Raw genomic sequence first — 20,025 nt, forward strand, 5'->3', positions numbered from 1 at the left:
CTGTGATTATCGAGCGTGCCTCTTGTTATATCCTTCGTTCAGGAAAAAAAGGATTTCTTCCCATAATAATAACAAGGAAAGCTTCATTTCGAAATATGTACTGTGTACACTTTCACGGTAAGCTCACCGCTGCTCATAATAAGCTCAATTTCCATCTTATCCCCGCGGATCGCAGAATGAAGACCTAATGAAGTTTGACGTCGATGTAGAAAAAATGTTCAAAAATACACACATACATACATGCAATGCAAAAGAGAAACAATGAGGAAAAAAGAGGCGAAGCAAACGCGAATTTGATCGAATTACGCATTTTAATTTGAGCACTGCGGACTTGGGGGAAAATTTAATAAAAAGGCGCAAAAAAGAACAGAAAAATACCCTAAAGAGACCGACCAAAGAATCCTAATGATCCATTGGCGACGGTTGGTGTAAAACTCTTGTTTATTTATTATCTCTCGTCGTATCAATAAAATTCATATCAAAAGAGTATTTTTATTTATATTATTGTAAAAAAGTTCTTATAAAAGAAAAATACACTAAAAAGCAGAAGCAATTATTATGCTATGTAATTTTGACAATTAAAAGTATAAAATACTTGAATATAGACTACATTTTATGTACTTATTTTTGACTCACATTCAAAGATATATAACTAAAATAATTTGGAAATGTTATTTGAGATTTATATTATCTTTTAAATAAACTGTATTATTTATGAGTACAAAAAATGTAATGTAATGTGATGTACTGTGATTAGAAAACACTTATTATATTAACAAAATTAACTCTTTAAAAATATAAATTATTTTCAATGAATAACTTTAATTAGCAATCTTTATTATTAATATTATACTAAATTTTACCAATAGATTAAACTCACAGTCTGTGAATTAGTACTTTCGTTTGACAGCGAAAAACCGCTACGTTTTAACTAATTCCTTAATTTAAGTGAAAATAAGAGTTCTTCAATTATTATTTTATTAATTAAAATCTGATGAATCTTGTACTGAATCTGATATCTTATAATTGCGCGCACCGGACGCAAAATTGATCGAATTACGCATTTTAATTCGAAACGCACCGACTTCTACGAAGAAAATTTAATAAAAGGCCGGCACAAAAACCGTCGAAATTCTGCCACGGACCGACGCAAGAATCCTAATGATGCCATGGCGAAAAGTTTTATTTATTTATTTTTATTTCTCGGTCCTGCCACGAAGTTTTCGGTCTTCGACGTGATCGAAATTGTGTAGTCTTTGGGTTGATTCCGGTCTCTTTGTATAAAAGTAGAAGAAAAAAAATCGCACTCCGCAAAAGGCCAACAATCGCCTGTCGTAGTATTGGATAATGTAGCGTTTCCTAAACTATAAAAATGTATTTAATCTTCAAATAAAGGTTCATTCTTTATCTATGTGAAAGTTAGAACTCTGTTAAAATTAGACTCAAATTTATTTTCACTTATGGCAATAACATCATAAACAAAATGACAGTCAAATGATAGCTGTTGTTAAATATTACCTTAGTAAGAAATCCCAAAAGTTTCTTATACAATGGTTACTGAAAAATAAAATTTATCTAAAAGTATGCTGTATTTCTATTGTGACTGTTAAAATATAAATAGTAAAAATAGTAAAAATAAAATAAGGCAATCCTAAATTAAAATTCTTTCGAAACTAATAACGGTATTTGTATCTTAATTTATTATATACAACTTAATTACTATCACTTAAAAAATAGGCTTAAAAAAATACTTGTCGACAAAAAGTTCGGCATGCATTTTTAATTAATTGTATTGTCTGATACTCGGTGTATGTTTAAGAATATCGATTCTTTTGACTAATGCTTTAGATGTATTTATATTGTTGTGTTCTGCTTTATAAAAAAAGTTTTAAGCAATAAGCGCGTTGTAAAGTAACCTTACTGTATTTTATATGTAACTAACAATGCCTAATTGTAACCATTTATATCTGAATTTTGCGTACTAAAAAAATATCTATGTTGTAAAAGAAAAATAGTTATTGAAAATATTTTTTTTTAAATTGCTTAAAATAATACTATTTCTGCCTATATTATTTATATTTATTTTACTAAAAAATTTTATTGCACGTGTTTGATTTAATGTATGGCTCAAATAATAGAAAAACGCAGGCGAATTGCCGTCTGCTAGGTATACGGGTACTGCTCGTAAAACTTCAGACGCGTGTACGCCATGTATCTTGACTGGTGTTATTATGTATGTCGCCACATTACACTGGCCAACAAAGATTTTGCAACTAGGTTTTTCATGACTGATTTGGACTAAGTTTATCATATATATTCAAAGTCTATATGGTAATCATGAAATATAATATCTTCTATATTAAATGGTATAGTAGGCACTGGAATGTCAAAACTAAAAACTGGTATTATGGTAGATGGAAAGTTCGGATACGAAATTAAATGTTTATTTTTACTTGAGAATTTTATGACGTTAGTAAGGCAGAAGTAGCACGATGTCTTGGTTCGCTTTACACCATTGGAACATTAAATGATATCGTTCTTCCCTTTCCATGTAAGCACAGTTAGGTTACGAGATGTGCAGCAAACATGAAGAGCCCATGATTTGTCTTGATCACCTGAAGTAGTGAAAATATGCAGTTTTAATGATATATACATACATATGTTCCACTTATGTAGCAAAAACTGTCAACCGCTAGAACATTTTATTGATTTTACGTATTATTTTGAGGGTTCCTAAGTGCACTTTCTCACTAAAATTGACAATAGATCACGAGGTATCTGTCATGATTTTTGCAAAAATAAAAAATTATGACCTACATAAATATTTTGAAAAATCTGATCTGCTAGAGTTTTTGTTTTCAAATTTAAATTTATCTATGTATAAACGCGTACCGTGAGACACATGTCCTTTCGCTTGCTTGCGTGCTAAGTGACAATAATGAGCGAGAAGAAGTGGGCGTGCGGAACGCATGTAACGCACGCCCTTATCTCTCATTCATTCTCGTCACTTAACACGTGAGCGAAAGAAAGGATATGTATCTTACCGTACGCGTCTGATTGTTATGCAAGTTACAAAAAATAGTTCAAAAATGTTGGGCAGTGCTATTATTATTTTAATAAAAATAAGTAACTTTGTAAACATTCATTTCAAAAAATATATCGAAGAGTGATATTAAAACTATACTATGCGAAAGTAATTGATATAAAAAAATAATATTATTTACTGAGCAGTTTTGTCATGTTCATCAAATGAACCACATTTCTATTCACAATTAGAGGGATGATTATTAATCATAAAAAGGTCCGTTCGACTTGTGTTAAAGCCTTTTAACCGTTATAGAAAAAGGGGTTCTTCGTTAAAATGAAACATTGTGGGAAACCTTTTCACAGATTAAGTCACAAGGTACGCGCTATAAATCTTAATGATTAAATAGCTATCGCATTGAGGATAGATACCGCGTTCAGTCGTTTTTAATTTGCCTTAGCAGCCGACGGCATTTTATTTTAAAAACATTCGCCATATTTCTGTAATTGGTGTCATCGCAAAAAAGCGGTCCACAAAATCAGCGTGACGAATAAACTTGTTTTGCATTTTGCAAATTTATTATAGCGAGGAATTTTGATCTTACGTTCAACGGGTGATCCGGCCGTAGAATAAGTTATAAGATCATACAAAATATTAATATATAACTAGCATATGTAGTAACGCTTTAACTATTGTTTAAATATCCGTTCGAGCTCTTTTCTTATAAACTATTTTATCTGAAATATTATTATAAAATAGTTATTAACTAATAAAAACACATATATTTAATTATATTGATTATTTTATATAAACAATTTAATTCAACGCTACTTATGCCTTAGTCTTACGTTTGTAATATTACAACGGCACATTTACAGCGACAAATTTAATTTAAAATTATTATTATTTCAATTCTTAATTGCTACTCTTATTAAATTTATCATTTATAGGGAGGATTTCTATTTAATTATTGCTTGGAGCGGCATGGGTCTCATAAGACAATTATTTTAATTATTTCTGGAGACCGGTACTCCGTTGACCACAGTTTGGGAAGCGCTTGGATAATGAAAGGGAGGTTAGATGTTTATTTTGCCATCTCGTTCAGAAACGGCTTTGGCCGAAAACTTGACGATAATTGTTATCTCGGCCGTGACGCGATTCCATAATTGCCCCCCTTTTTATTGCTCGTTTGTATGTCGCCATCGCGTTACGGATTAAAGTCTAAATGTTCACTTATACACAGACAGATTACGTTACGGCTGTGATGATAACATTATTTAAATTTAATAACAGCGCCTGAAAAGAGAGGCGGGTTTAATATAAAAAGAAAAACGTAGCACGGAAATATTCGATTAACCCTTAACTATTATCATGATATTTTGTGATATACAGTAAAGTTCCGATTAATCGAACAAAGTTAATCCGTAACATGACCTAATTTGATTTTTTTATATAAGCTTCGTTATCACACTTGAGAAAATATACACACCAAAAAAAAAAAAAACGTATGCAGCTATCACACATATTTTTTTGTCTTTAAAGTTGTAATGGCATTGAAACCCTCAGTATAAGATGTTGATGTTAAATATTAATAATAAAACCGTTATCACTGGCATAACATTATATATTTTATTAAAATACTATGTTCCATATTTATCAGTTATATTTTTAATATTTCATCAAATAATATATTGTATATAAATTTTTTTTTTTAAAACATACATCCATTCATTTTTAAAAAAATATTTTTTATAAAAAATCGTAAATTTAATGTGATTTATCCTTTTACTTTCGTTCGTGGTGCTTTTGCCTGAGCGTCGTAGTCTCGTGACGTGTATTGGATCGTGTTAACTGTACATATCAATTCCTCTCGATTCTGGGTCATGCTGAGTGCGGAAGATCCAATCATACCCTTCTATCTATTCCGTTTCAGTCTAGTGGTCTTCAGATTTATTTCGAATAGGAACTATTTTAGGGATTTAAAAGATATAGAAAGTTACTTGATACATTTTAATTTTTAGCCATATTATATAAATCAGTATAAATATAATATATATTAATATTTAAACGCGGATTATTGCTTCAGCATTTTATTAAATATGTCGTTTTCATTATTATTATAGTTAATAAATATAAACATGTTTAATATTTTTTTAACATAGTATTCAATCTACATAGTCTTCATTCAAGTCTGATAAAATGCAAAACACTCGGATTTATAAAAGTTTTTTTGTAAACGAAAACCGTTGCCGAATTTTAAATACATATATAAGTCTGATTGAGCTAGATTTCATGAATCACGATTAAAAAATAGCAACTTAAATCCGCACCGACTGAATTTTAGTTATCACTTAGGATACCAGTTACAAGAATAGTTGTATAGAACAACGTAGGTTATTTTTAGATGTACTGCACGATATTCGAGTACAGCCAAATTATACCCCTTTGCTTTGCAAAATTTATATTATTATATTTACGTTATTTATAGCAGCCATAAATATAACAAATAATAGCCAACTAATAAAATAATTATAAAAAAAATACCCGAAAATCCAAAAATTACTCATATTTCCGTGTTATTATAGTGTACCTGAGGACTTTTTCAATGTTTAGTATGGATTTTTTACTATAAATTTTAAATTAATACGAATAGTGTTTTATTTTGTAATTATGATAATATCGAGTTGTAGTTATTACGACAGCAGGTATAATTAAAATTAAACTTTGCACCAATGTAAAGATTAAAACGCTAAATGCTCAATTATTTTTAAAGATAAACTAAATAGTTTTGATATTTTTTGTAACATAAAATGATGCCTGTAAAGATCTCATTTATCTTACAATTTTAGTAAAATATTTGAATAATGTACAGTTACAGATTTTCGAATAAATATAACGAATAATTGAAAACTCTAGTTACAACTGGGTTAATAAGTTAACGGCAAGTTTTATATAAACTACAGGCAGCCCTAGACTTTCGGACGTTCGACTTTCGCACAATTCGCTATTTCGCACATTTTAAAAATAAATAATTTTTTAAATTTAATTTTTTCTTAAAAAAAATTAAATAAAATATAAAGACGAGTGAGAAACGGTAAAACTTGTGTTGATACGAACAAAAATATATCAAGGACTCATAAACTTCACACGATTCAAGACAAAGATGGAAATTATTAGACGTTCTGATAGCGGTGAATCTTTTGCTTCAATCGGACGTTCGTATGATACAAACAGGTCTACGATATGTTCAATTTTGCAAAATAAAAATATAATTAAGAACTACGATCAAAATTGTGGAAAATAAAGATTTATTTCTGCAATATTTAAAGATGTGTTTCCAAAAAAACACAGCAAAAAAAAACATGGATGAAATGGAAAATCTTTGTCATCGTGGATCGATGACCAACATCAAAAAGATGTCCCTCTGAGTATTTCAATTATTCAAGCAAATGCTCTTAGATTGGAAGGCTAGATTAAAAAAAGATTTTAAAACGGGTTTTCAAGCAAGTAACGGTTGATTTTACAATTTTAAAATGAGGTATTCTTTTCATAATATTAAATTTACTGGAGAATCGGCTGATGCGGATAAAGATGCTGCAAAAGAATTTATTTCCTAATTATCCAAAATTATTGCAGATGGAGAATATTCCTCTAGCCAAATATTTAATGTAGATGAGACAGGTTTATTTTGGAAAACTCCTTTACAATGAAAAATATGAATGAAGCCTTCACGCACCTTGACAATTTTTTAAATATTATGGAAGATTGTGATCCCAATGGAGAACGCATATTATAAGTGCGTAGGGCGATCAATAAAGACATAGCATGTTATAAAATACTATATGAAGAAAAGAAAAAGAATAGTGGAAAACAGTTAACTCTTGATAACTTTTCAAAGGAAACACCCGCAAACCCCACTTAAACGCCTCTTAAACATATTATATTTACTTGATAAATAAATATTTTAAAATACACACAATTTCAATTTTTTTTACTTCCATCAACTTTCGTACATTCAACATTCGCACACATTTTCAGGAACCAATTTTGTGCGAAAGTCGAGAGCCGCCTGTACTACTATAATATTGAATTAAAAAATACAAATTTTGAGATGTAATTTTTTTTTTTATGCACTTTTTGAGTATGATATATGATACATGTTGTTTTATGTCACTCAAAAATTAATGAGTATTTGTGTTTTTTATTTAATATATGAAATTAGTAACATATTGAAGCATAAAAATGCAAAAATACAGTCATATATGTATAGATATGCTTATCAATACATTTTTATAGTTAAGAATAATTGTATACAATTTTCGTAATTAAACTTTTTGGCCTGGAAAATTAAATATAACGTACCAAAACTAAAATTCATGTTCCAGTTCAATTACTCTCTATCCAAATATTTAATACAATTCAATCAGCAATGATTGAAAATCACTCGTGCATTTTACCGCAATAAAAGTACTTGTATAAATAATATGAATGAGGTTTTTACATTAGTATACAAATAAATATAACAATGCCGTAGGTTATCAACTTTGAATATAATAGTAACTTTAAAAGATAAAATAATTTGTTAATGATAAAAAATTGCATTTAATTTGTTGGTGATTTGATAGAATACATAAAAGTTTATTTTAAGCAAGTACACGAAGGAACAAAAAAGTTTATGGTTTATTTTAATTTAATAAATTAAAATTTATTTGTTATTTGATATATTATAACATTAAAATTTTTTACACAAAATTTTATTATTAAAACTATTTTATATATTACACAATAAATATCTAATATGTTTATTAAGTATGTACTATATTTTAATGTTACTTTTACAATAGGGTTTTCAAAGCATATGTATTAGAATAATAAAATCAAAGTGGGATTACTAAGTTATTTTAATCCAAATGAAGTTAATCCAATACTTACTCTATCTGTAATAGACATTCTCTTTAAAAAACATTTAATTTTTTTAATAATAATATTAGTTTATGAAAATTGGTATTTAAAATATCGTATATTGGCTACCTAAATCTGTACGGTTTTTGGAATACCTGTGTCATATAAAGTTTATGTGTAAATGTAAATATATATACATAATATCATATTGAATATACGTATTTCACATGTAACTTTATAACTAATCTAGACTGGATCACAAGTCAATATCCTAAATTTGGGTTTCGAGTTTATGACAGGCTTTGAGGAATCGACTCCATAATCGACAAAATTATCAAAGAGACTCGTTAATTTTTGGCAACGTCAATTCCATGTATGACATTAAGAGGTTTTTTATATGTGCAAAGTTTCACAAATATTATGGTAAAATTACATCAGCGTTTTTTAATTAAACCTTTGTTATGAAAATAATGAGCTTGCCGCTGTGTGCAATCAGAGTCGCTTTAAAATACAAAAAGGGCCGAGTTTAAAAAACTGGACCCCCTGAAAAATATCTCTTGCAAAAACACAGGGGCTGTATTATGTCATCTGCGATTGCGTATCTGACTCAATTAGAACTTTTGTTTAATATCTGAGACTTTTAGTCCCACACCGCTCGGGTGAGACAACACGAACAGAAATTAGGTTTTTTGCCTCCCCATTCTCACACTACGGAGTTTCAGTGCTTTTCTTCTGCAATGCCAGATTATAAGATATTTTTATGAAGGAGCTTTTATTGCGAGAAAGGATTTTAATAAAATTTTCGCGACGCTTTCGCGCGCATTCGCACGATTCGTCCTTCGGGTATTATGACAATTACCTTTGTTAAAGACGATAGCCCTATCTACATAATTATGTACGATCTACATAATCATAATATACGATTAGTTAATTTAAAAATTATTTTTTCATATTAAATAACAGTATATTCATTTTTCTGATAGTAAAATATATAAAGCTCATAACAATATGCACTTTATTGATATTTCTAACAAAACCGTTCGTTGGTATCTATAGCCAATACCCTGAGTTGCCCTCATAAGTTTTTAGAGTCACGAACTTCTCCTTTTAGGTTATCCGTGCTTTCCAGCTATTTTCCTATTCTTGATGAGTAGGAGTGTCGTTTTATATGATATTGTATTATATACATATACATATATATTCTAATTTTATTTCCTCTATGTACTATAAATAATATATTTGCTCTTTTTTTTTTTTAATGAAAATGGTTTTTCATTTCTGAAATTAATTATATATTATTCTAGTCTACATTTTTAGTCTTTATATAAAAATTATAGGTACAGTGTTAAATATTTTTATTAATTATTATGTTATAAGATTTAGGCTACGTAGCTTAACTCAGCTTAACTCGAATATTTATTTGACCACAATTTTAAATAATAAAATAGTTTTACTATTAAATAGGTTATACGATTTATGGTAGGCTACGTAAACTAACTCATAATACGTATTAAAAAATAAAAATATTTTTATTATTGTTTGAAAATGGTTTCAAATTAAATTTTAACATAAGCATAGTTAGTGTACAGTATAATGTAACCTTACTAATAAAACATATTTATTATTAAAATTTTTTTTATTTAAAAAATGTATTCTAATAAATATTTTAGTTAGGCTGAGTTAGGCTATGTAACAATGTGCTCCAACCTAGCCTTAATCATGATACATTTAAAAAATGTAATATTTTGAATAATATTTAAATATTAAAAAATGTTTTTAATAAACTATGAGTTATGCTTCAGTATAATGTAGCCTAATCTATAATTTTTCGTATAACATCTAGCATGAGCTAACTTGAACTTTAAGGAACTTATATACAATGTTTTTTATTTTTATTTATCTTCAAACCCTTTGAAGGCTTTTGTATGTAAGAGCAATATATAATAACATTTTGTTGTAAATTTCTAATTGGCTTCATATCGTACATCGAATTTTGTAGCGTTTAGATATTTATTTTATTATCTTTACAAATCTTATCCATATGATTTGACAGGCTTTCTTGAAAGTTGTTTTTTAATCTTTCAGTGTGTCTTAAAAAGCGTAATTTATTACATATTATGAATACCCACAAATAAATAATAATTTGTGATTTTTATTCAGGTTACCAGTGACATCAAAATAATTTATTATAAAGTATTTTTATAAAAATAATTAAATCCGCTGCTGGGGCTTGAGCTTGCAGCCTTTAGGTAACAAGTCTAGATCTTACTGACTACGTTATTCTGACCTTTTTTGAAACATTTAATAAACATTTATTAAGACAAGCTCAGTATATGGTTTAATAGGAGTTATTAAAAATACGTGTAATACAATTTATAATACGACTTATATTATAAATAAAAAAAAACAATATTACAAAAATAGTAATCTATAACATAATTTAATACATTTAATATAAAAGCACCATTGCTAGACATAAAACATACAACTAAAAGTTAGTAAATGCTGATATAAGAATATTTAATGTTAAATAACTTACATTTAAAAACTGTAAAATAATTTTCCGATTTGCCACTTTTTTGTAAAAAAAATTAAATAAAAATATATAAAAATAAAAAATAGCTTCCAGAATGACAAAATCAACAAGTAGTAAAATTCTCTTAATACTTTTTAATATTCGAATGATTTAAAATAAATAACCTAACTAGATAAGTATAAATATATTAGCACAATATATCAGTGGTATAAGTTGATAATAATAATTATAAAAAATCTAGGTTTAATTATTGAAAGATTAAATTTAGTGTGTATATTTAATTTAAATTCCAATCGTTCATTACATATTAGGTTCTTGTAAATTGTTTTAATCTTACAAATAAATATTGTTGGTACGTTGGTAGATTTGCAGAAATAAATATTAATTTTTTTTTAAATTTTTTATGGTAATTACATTAATTAAAAACCAACATCAATCAGGTATGACACTTTGTTTGGTTTTAAATTATATTGTGGGATTTATATAAAACAAGGTACGAAAGTTTCGAATTGATAGACTCTGTGTTGACTAAGTTATTTATTGTTAAGAAGTCAAGATTGTCAAGAACTTACATTAAACCGTTAAAGAAAATGTAAATTTAATAAATAAGATAAAAATATTTCACAACTTTCTTATTATTATTTTTTAACAAAATACTTGTGTCCTTACAACAATGAATTATTACAAAACAAGAAATCTTAAGCAAAACTTCGCTTAATTTTATGCTGCAGAATTTAACAAGCAAAAACATCTTGATGAAACCTACTGCGACATCATATATTGTACACATTTTGCCTTTATCTTCAGACTTTAGCATACAGTCACAATCGTAATGATTAGAGCGTTGTGACAAATTTTTGAGCAAGACTGGCACTGTAGTTAAATCTCGGCAAGTCAGGTTAATCGGGCAAACTTTTTGCTGGCTGCTTCTTGAAAACGTTTATTTAATTAAAAAGTTACCTTTGTAGAAAGGAGCTGGTGTACAAGTGCCTCGTGGGTAATTAACCGTGCGAAATTGCAAACAGCTAATAAAGCAAGAATAAAGGCTACATCCGCACAATTTTACTACGTCAATATATGAAGTAACGCCGAAAAATATATTATGTCAAAACAATTTCATTATTCTTTAAGAAAAGTTAAGCTTTGCTTAAAAATATTTTGTTATTGATTTATTTAAATCATTGATATTCTTAAAAAAAATATTTTTTAAGTTTAACTACATCATATTTGAGCAAAGTTTTTAATTTAATTACTTCTCTGAAGCTATATTAGGTAATTCCGGAATTTTTAATTTCAGGTGAATAATCAAATGTTCTTTGGTCATTGTTACATAAGTTCGTATTTTTATATTTGTGTTGATGCATATCTGAATTCCATAATCTGATATTTAAAAATAAAATTAAGGCAAATGATTGTGCATTAAAAAGCTCTTAGACATGGCTACACAATAACAGCAAGCTTTTATTGTGATCAGCTAAATTACCCACTCGTTCAAGTAAAAATATAGTTCTGAACACGATAGTGCGCGTCTCCATGTGGCGATTTTGACTCTTAATAAAATAAAAAATAATGAATGATTTTATCTCATCCACTTTATTCTATAGACCTTGCTCATTTCGACTACTCTTTATTTTGTTTGATAAAACATGCCCTGGGCAAAAAATGCAGAATATAATTAAAAAATTGACACGTGGGAAAATCTTTAAAAATAAATTATATTTTTCATCGTTAAAATAAAAAGAAATATCTAAAAGTGATTTTTTTGTTTAATTCAAAAAACGACATTTATTTTAGAATTATTTATAGAAGTATTTAAGGTATAAGAACCCTTGGCGAAGGGGAGCGTGAGTTCATAGCCAGCGAGATGCAGGTGGAATATAGTTAGCGTTTTATTAGATTATATTTACATATGTTGCGTCAGACAATAAATGGCGAGATGTTTTCTCTAAATAGTGGCGGAGAAGCTGGCGGAAGGATGATGTCCTCAGAGTGTACAGCGGAGGATAATTTCTCTTTGCTATGGTGGTGCTCGTATGGAGGAGTTCATCTCGGGATGTGAGCGTTCATGACAGTATGTTGTCTGCTGGTCTCTTCGAATGTCTGCCTGATTCTGAGTGACTGCTTGTGACTGGTCGTAACGGGGGCTTGTGTGTGGTTATTTATTTTGATACTTTATGGGCTTTCTAAGTGGTTTTCTATTAGTGTAGCATAATTCTATTGATTTTTTTAAGGAAAGATTAAATTAAATTTATCTGCTGTAAAAAATTTTGCAAATAAAGTTTTATTGTTACATATTTAATTTAGGACTGAAAACAGGTTGAAATACTAAAGGGTGTCTTAAAATACGTATTTATTCATTTCCTCTTAAGAGCAGCTCAAAACATTCTGAAATGAAATGATATATTTCCTAACAATATTAAAATTAACTGCTTCTCTCAAAATATTGAGAGCGACGTATAGTGTAACTAAACTTCACATAACTAAATGATTCGATCAATAAAATTAGCAACTCCATAAGATATAATTAAACATATTTAAGACCCAATAATCACAAAAATATATGGATGAAAGCATAAAACAGTATTTTAACACATGACAATATTCAACTTTAATTTAAATGCTTATGTTTATTTTGTGTTTTAATTAATTAAAAAGTTTTATTAAAAGAAAACGGAGTAATGTAAGTACAAGTCCGCAAATAGTTAAAAGTATTTCCCAATCCCACACAAAATCGCTTGCTATTATTGTTTGTCAGGATGTAGGTGTTTTATTATTATTATGTAAATTTTAAATTGTTCTGCTGAAAGTTAATTAATTTATTGTTATGACGGTGTTCTTTCAGGCCGAAAATCTGTCAAACTTTGCTTATAATCGCAAAGAGGAAATTCTATATTTAAAAAAATTAATTACATAAAATATGCGAAATAATAATAACCATAAAAAAACGAATATTTTTTTGCCTTTTGCGATTGGTCTGTTAGATGGATGACGGATTCTCAATTCGATATGTTTGTGTCTTACCGAAATCTATTTTTCTGACATTCTCAGTAACTTCTTATATTCCCATGCAGAATATAAAGAAAAGCAACGACAAAAATAGTGGCTGTGCAAAAACATATATAGTAGATATAATATTATATAATGCTGGTAATAAAATATTTTATATATGAAATTGTACATTATGGCCGGCGCGGATTTTCTCGTCGATAACCGGGCTGAATGCTGTTGGCTAAATTAACCCAACTTTCGAGTGGGATTTTACGAAAAAGTTACCCTTAAACGACACCCGGTAATGGCGGATTAAACTTTTCCTTTGAACACTTTGTTCACCGCTGAGGGAGGCTCTTCGCGCGAATATACGCCTATCATTAATATACGTAGCACATACGTATATCATATACATCTGAATGTAAAAGCCTAATCTGTTCAAGGAAAATTATGACTAAGAATTTTAAAATTGAACTAAATAATAAATTGATTCGATTTGTTTATATCATTAATTGTTATTGTTCTTGGGAATTTTTCAAAATAATACAAACAGTCATATTTGATGGATTTGTTGTTGATAATAATCTTGCATCAGTTATTTTCGCAATAACGCTATATTATTTCTAAATTAATTTTAATATTTAGATATGAATGTTAAATAGAATTTATAATTTTACTGTTATATAACCCAAGTTTAAATGTTTCTTATATTGTGTATTAAATCTATTTTAATATTATTCTATGATTTTAGTTGTAAATATTTGAACTAATGTCATTACGCGTTATTATTTGTTATTGATTTTTAAATTTATAAAATTTTAATTTCCAACACCTCTTTCTATAAACTTAAGATTTCTTTCAAAAGTATAAAAATAAATAATATGTATGAATATTTTTTATTTATTATTTTAAAATCGTCATTATTTATTATTATTAAATTGCTATAAAAACGAATGCTTCATACAATTAAATTCTACTTGCTTTTGCCGCAAACAATGGATGTATTGTTTGTGGAAAAGGCTAAGCATTAAAATCAATAGCGTGTTATGTTTCTATAGACGTTAATATCTGAAAGATTTTGGGGTAAGCTATTGTTCTGCAGAAGTGCGTTACGAAAGAATTTTAAGTGAAATGTGTATTCAATATTCTGTATTTAGTTAATATGTGAAAATACAAATTTTCGCAGCAGTTTAAAATATTATTTAATATTCGAAAACATTAAAAAGGTATATCAAAAAACATATCGCGATATACATTTTTTAACATATACATATGTATATATAGTCCATCCAAGATGTTGTGTTGGAAATAAGGGTGCGGGTACGCTTGCATGCATACATACATACACAGTTTTCCGCGAATTTGTTTTCACCGATAGGAGAACGTTACTAATTCTAAATCAGTGCTGTTTTAAGGGTAGGGTGACCATACGTTGAAAATTGAATTACAAATTATAATGTATTGGTATTTTAAAAAATATTATATTAAACAGATATTCAACCTGGAAAGTGATACCAAAACTGCTCTCATGTTTTTGAGTTAAATATGTATATAAATAAACAAAATAAGTAAGAAAGTGATATTTTACACTTTCCTTAACAAATTAAATTAAAAAAAGTAAAAATTAATTGCGCTTGTAATTTCACATGATCACACTATTATATTTTCTCAACAATACTGTGACGATGAGCGTTCATATCTTGGACGGACTGTACTTGTATACATACGCTTTTGAATAATTAAAAGCGAATGAAGATCGTAAAAGGTTACAATTCTGCACGACAACGCTTCACACGCTATGCAGAAAAAATGATAAAATATATAAATAAAAATATTTTTGCCCCTTTAGTTAGGTAATTATTAAGAAACGTTTAAGATTTATTTTTATTATAAATCTGATATGATCATCATATTTTGACAGGCTTAACCAATGCGTCATGATAGATATTATCAGGGCTATGTAGTCGTTGGAAATTTTTCTTAACCTTGATTCCGACTTAAAATATTAAATTTCATGTAAATAACAACAAAGGAGAGAGAACAAAAAATAATTAACAATTTACGTGATTATTCTACACATATTAGGAAAATAGTCTAGTTCTGAATTTTTATTTTATTTTTTTATTGATTACCTATTATATTATTATTCCTATTAAATAATATATTTTAAAGCTTTTATAATCTCTTCATTGAAAAAAATAGTTAGACAGTAATGTAAATGACGCACGTTGTGTTGTATATACTAATCTTATAATACTTATTTCGAATAGAGGATTAAGAGCAATTCTTATTAAAAATATATTTAAAAATAAAATAAACGATATATAAGCTGTATTTAAAATAAATTTAGATTATGGGCGTATTTTAAAATATATACACATATAACAATAGCAATAGTGAACATGGAAAGAACACCATAAAAAAGTAGATTTTATTGAAGAAATAAAAATATCTAAAAAATAGTTTTGCGGATATTATATCAATTAAAACAACAATAATAATAATCAGTTAGATTGGACTCTTTATGCAAGAAACACAATTAGTCGATCTAAAAAAGACTGGCAAGTAGTAGATTTTTTCTCCTTTATTCAGACTCTAAATAAATACAATATATAATTCAATGAGTAGATAGGGACAGCGAGAATAATAAAAGCAATTCCAAATATGGACAAAAAAATGTTTATTGCGATATCGTACGTGCATGGGGAGGCTCAAGCCGTCACAAGTGACGCGCGACACCTTGTAAGCATTGCGATGAAACGTATTATATTAAGCGTTACGGACGGATTTTTGTACCAGCACTTGTGTTTGGCCGCAGCTGAAAAAAGCACCCACGCGTTGTTATTTTATTTGTGTAGTAGAGAGCTTTCCAGTTGGCGAAAAGAGGAAATAAAAATTCACAACGCGTTCAACGCATTGTTTCGCACTTGATTTTATAAATATTTATACCAACCCATTCATATAATCACGATATCAAACGCATTTCCCGCTGTAAAAATAAACAAAGCTTTTATTATTTTCGTTCCAGCCCCTATTTTTTTATGTTCGCGTGTCGTAAAAGCGAATTTTCAGTCGTACGCGGAGTATAAAACAGAATCAGATATATGTACATACGTTAAATAAAATAAAAAGGTATCTGTTTTTGTGGGTAATAATTGCCTACATCGACCATAATGATAGCTTATATTTTTTCTTATCTAAATCCCATTTTTATGATTCATTAAATACTTTATGTTTGTGTTTTTTTTCAGAAGCTGAGCATCGTTCAACACCTACAAACAAGCTTATCGGTAAGATATTTTAATGAAAATAATAATTAATATCAACAAGAAGAAAACAAAGACTTTATTAAAATCTGTCTTTAAAATACATTTAAAAGGAGCGTTTTAATTATACAAATTATTAGTTTAATCAGAAATATGCTCGAAACAATAGCTTAATTAATATATAGATTTACAAAATGTGTTTCTGATATATAGTTTAAAAAAAACGTAATAGAACATAAATAATACATTTAAGATGAATATACAGTAAACTAATTAGGATCTAGGGTAATTTTTTACGTTTGTGATAAAAAAATGGCTATTTAAATTAAATAATGGTATAATAATAATAAGCTTAAAATACTAATCTAGCTATTAAAAAAAATTGATGAATGGTAAGTGAATAACACAGCCCAGCAATTTCCTAACTTTTTCTACAAAAATACGATAACTCTATATTTATATGTAAATTTACACGCATTAGTTCTTCTATGATTCATGTTTTAATGTTGTCTATTATTATACAAAAAACCGTCAAAGCTTTTTTTAGTTTTCGCAATGAAAATTTGGCAACAAAACTACTCTTATTATCATAATACAATATAAATATATTTGTATTTTTGTAATTTGTATGAGGGTTAGGCATATCTTTATTTAATATCTTTATTATATAATTCTGTATTACAATTTTGTCCATAAATTTTTAATTATCTGCCTTAAATATGCTATGTAATTTATATAAAGTTGTTCCGGTTTTCTGTTGGGCTTTTTTTTGTTAAGACAAAGTTTGTTGTTAATTTTTTTTTTGTGCGATAATTGTGAATGTGAATTCTTAAATCTAAAATTAAAAATTAGTAAACTTTTTATATGCATTAATGTTAACACTTTCTTACACCTGTAGAATTATTAAACCCTATTTGTCTCTCTAGCATATAAATGCAGAAACATCCAAAATTGTAAGTGATTTTTTTTAGAAAAGTTAGGAATATTTGAGAGAACCTCAAACTTTTGTCAATTTAAAAAAAAAACAAAATTTGTAGTAATATGTATTATGTTTTTCTTCATACCATGCTTAAATTTATCAGAAAAATATTTAGAAGTCCACATATTTTACACTCGGTTTTTTTGCGCATATTCCTACTTTTTTGTAGTCAATAAGAATATTTGAAATTAATTATTCAAATTACATACAGAAAATATAGGAATATAAATTTTTCATTTTTTTAAGGTATATCAAACATTAGTCAATTAAAAATCCAACAATTTCTAAACTAGTGCTTATATTATGTTTTTCTTAAAACCGGGCTTAAATATACCGACAAAAATTTAAAAATCCGCCTATTTTACACTCGGTTTTTTTGCGCATATTTCGATTTTTTTGTAGTCAATAATATTATTTAAAATTATATATTAAAATTATTTTGACAGATGTTCGTTCTCGTAGAATTCGAAAATCGAACTGATCTACGTAGCACATAAATGCAGAAAAAAATAAAACAGATTTTTTTAAGCTTACTTTACTGAGGTTATTTTTCACACGCCGAATTATTTAAACCAAAATTGCAAATTAGAAACCGTTTTTTATACATTAATGCTTACAAATGCCAAAATTTGTAGATTTTTTAACTTTACTGGTCTCTTTAGCTTAGAAATGCAGAAATATTCAAAATTTTAAGTGATTTTTTTCAGAAAAATTAGGAATATAAATTTCACATTTTTTTGAGGGAAACTTGAATATTAGTCAATAAAAAACCAAAATTTTGTAAACTTGTTTTACTATTATGTTTTTCTTTACACCAGGCTTAAATTAACTAACAAAAATTAAAATCCGCATATTTTACACATATTTTTTTATAGTCAATAGGTATATTCATAATATTGTTCTGACAGTAAATAGTAAGTCTTCAGACGAAGTGTTTGAGAAGAAGTGGATTTTAGTTGCCCACATTCCCGCATTGCCTCCTTCGTAGACTTTTTTTGGCCACAATTTTTTTGGTATACCAAACTGAATAGGGTGGCGTTTTTTTTTAGAAAATTGCTATTGGCTTAAAAATAAATTACGAATGACTCTTTCGAAGAAAAACACTAATGCATGAGTTGTCTCTTCTTAAGATGATAGGCATTTTAATTCTATTTGATTAACAGCGATTTATACCTTGTAACTTGAGCAGTTAAGAAGTTTCCAACAATTTTGTTGCATTTTAAGAAAGAAACCCATTTTTTAAATGCAGGTTCAGCTGACTATTTTATTATTAAATTCCATAAATTAATCATTTCAATTGCTAATAGAGAACTGGTTTAATTTATAAATCCAACTTTTGCTTTTTTGCCACTTGATGCACGCAGTAAAGTTAATAACGTATGTTGATCAGCGATTTACAACCAGTGTTTTCATATATCATGGTTTACTAATCTTGAAACTAGTGAATTAAATCTAACACTCACGGAGAGCCGAGATAGTGGGAGATACATTATAATATTGTGAGTCTCGCGACTGCTTGAATATTAAAATATTAAGAAAAAGCCGATACTAGGCAACAATATTGCTGAAAGCCCGCTAATTGTTAGAAGAATTCGTACTCAATTCTTTGACAACAAGTTACATGTAGATTATTGGATCAAGACTGTATAACCGGTCGACAAGAGATTCATTTTCTCGTCGACCGAACTCAGTCAGTTGTTCCGGTCGCTATTAACTGGACCACAACTCTGCTAATATACACTGTTCGCCGACTTTAATATAAAACCTTCAAGATATGTAAATACGTCGATTCTAATAAAAAAGTTCAGATTTGTGATCCGGCTAACTAAAACACCGCCACTCTCTCTCTTTAGTGAGTTTAGTTTTTGAGAGGATGTAAATAAACCTTCGACTCCCTAAATTTTGCTGAAACTTGAACGTGCACCTTTAAGTACTTTATATTAACTTATTATAATACAAACACTTTTTTAAAATTGTTTAAACCAGTTCATTAGTAATAACATATGACTTTTCACTTCAATTTTTATCATAATAATAAATTTTATCAGGAGTTATTTTTTCGCATAAAAAAACACATCATTAAACAAACCCCACTGTGTGCTTTACTAGTTTAGAAATTGACAGTCATCTTAAATACACACAGTAAGCACGACACCGAACGATACCTGATAAACTATGCTATGACACGCCAACATTAGTGAAAATAGGAGTATTACTAAGCAAATAAACATATCGCTTCCATTTATTAAACCAATTGCTTTTACTTTATAAATATCCCTTAAATGTTAGGTAATGTGAAAAAAATATATTTATAAGAATTTTTTACTTT

At 27.9% G+C, this 20,025-nt stretch overlaps 1 protein-coding gene across 1 annotated transcript in view; it reads left to right on the plus strand.

The window, feature by feature from the left end:
- LOC148235232 (zwei Ig domain protein zig-8-like) overlaps positions 1 to 20,025 on the plus strand; it is a 198,575-nt gene that overhangs the window by 33,784 nt on the left and 144,766 nt on the right. The window contains exon 2 of the mRNA XM_088186729.1: positions 16,703 to 16,741. The gene's annotated coding sequence lies outside the window, so the exon portion shown is untranslated. The remainder of the gene's footprint in view (positions 1 to 16,702; positions 16,742 to 20,025) is intronic.

The sequence above is a fragment of the Plectrocnemia conspersa genome, unplaced genomic scaffold (assembly GCF_051122295.1).
Source record: "Plectrocnemia conspersa isolate PC_06_02 unplaced genomic scaffold, ASM5112229v1 ptg000005l, whole genome shotgun sequence".
NCBI lineage: Eukaryota > Metazoa > Arthropoda > Insecta > Trichoptera > Polycentropodidae > Plectrocnemia > Plectrocnemia conspersa.